Source organism: Penaeus monodon, chromosome 19, assembly GCF_015228065.2.
Source record: "Penaeus monodon isolate SGIC_2016 chromosome 19, NSTDA_Pmon_1, whole genome shotgun sequence".
In the NCBI taxonomy this organism is placed as follows: Eukaryota; Metazoa; Arthropoda; class Malacostraca; order Decapoda; family Penaeidae; genus Penaeus; species Penaeus monodon.
The window spans coordinates 47,493,308-47,494,518 of NC_051404.1; the positions used below are offsets into that span (position 1 = coordinate 47,493,308).

Below are 1,211 nucleotides of genomic sequence, written 5' to 3' on the forward strand. Positions count from 1 at the left end.
CACGCGCTGAGGTTTAACACGGTAACTCCAACCCCATTCCCCGCTCATCACTGGAAAGGGTAATCGGCTGGAGACCCACAGTGGCTGCGAGGGAATCAGGGGAGGGACGCGGGCTGGCGTGGAGCTACGTGTTTAGTCAGATCACAGACTTTACCCTTGTTAAGTTACTTAATCGTTTGCTATTGATATTTATATGTTTTTCTACAAAACAAGCGAACACCGCAAGAAATTATCAGATTCATTACATGTTTAGTATACTTATATGTCTGTATGTACTTATATTTATATACACGTATAAGTACATACCATTAATTCGTAATTTTCACACCGTCGATAATATACTACATGTATTGCATTAAGATAATACGGCCGTAGTGTGTCCGTAACTAAATATCAAAGGCAAATATCTTACCCGAATTTCACACATTAATTCACTGTACATCCGTGCATCATTACGAATTGTTGACGTCAAGCTTTTTCCCCACAACTCGTCTTCCTGAGAATCGCCAATCAGCGTTATTACAATGACAAATTCTATCGAAACAGGAAATCGCTCACTCGAACTAGCACGTCTCGTTATAATCTTAATAATATCTCTCCTTCAAAATGGACGGATTATTGGGGAATCACGAACACTTCACCGACAAGCAGGAAGTTTAGTCACTGTGCCTACCTGCTCTTTGTTATTGACCCGTTCGGTTATCAAAACATTACCCGTGCAAAAACCGACAAGTACGTACAATCAATACAAACTGAATAATAATCCTAACTACAGACTTATTCGATCGTCATCTTTACGAAATAGCCGAGCCGAGCAGTCACTCTCGATTAAGTGATATAGAAACAATCTTAGATCGGTAGCTGCGGAAGTCGATGCCAGAGTCGAGAACAAGGATTGGGACGATACCGCAGCAGTGCCAAGTAGCGTTGCCAAGTCCGCAGGTGAGACATAGAAAACGGAGGACCATCAAACCATCGTGACATTTTCTCTTACATAAACCACATTGCAAGATTTAAAGAGAGAATAAGATCACGTCAAATGCAGGCAGAAACACGATCAATGTCAAGAAGTATCCTGATGGCAAGAGAGCAAATATTAGATAAGTATTGGTCATTGTCAGATTGAAGGGATAGTAAGTATAACAGGCGAAAACATTCACAGACAAAACTGGATGACTTGGCACTTTCTTTACATCCAGAGGATTTGGTGC

The 1,211-nt window shown here is 41.0% G+C and overlaps 1 protein-coding gene across 1 annotated transcript in view; it reads right to left on the bottom strand.

Annotated features, from left to right (window-relative positions):
* The window catches only part of LOC119585271 (ERAD-associated E3 ubiquitin-protein ligase HRD1-like), an 8,576-nt gene extending 7,910 nt beyond the window's left edge, over positions 1–666 (bottom strand). Inside the window, 1 exon segment of the mRNA XM_037933946.1 lies at positions 413–666. The gene's annotated coding sequence lies outside the window, so the exon portion shown is untranslated.
* Positions 667–1,211: the final 545 nt, after the last annotated feature.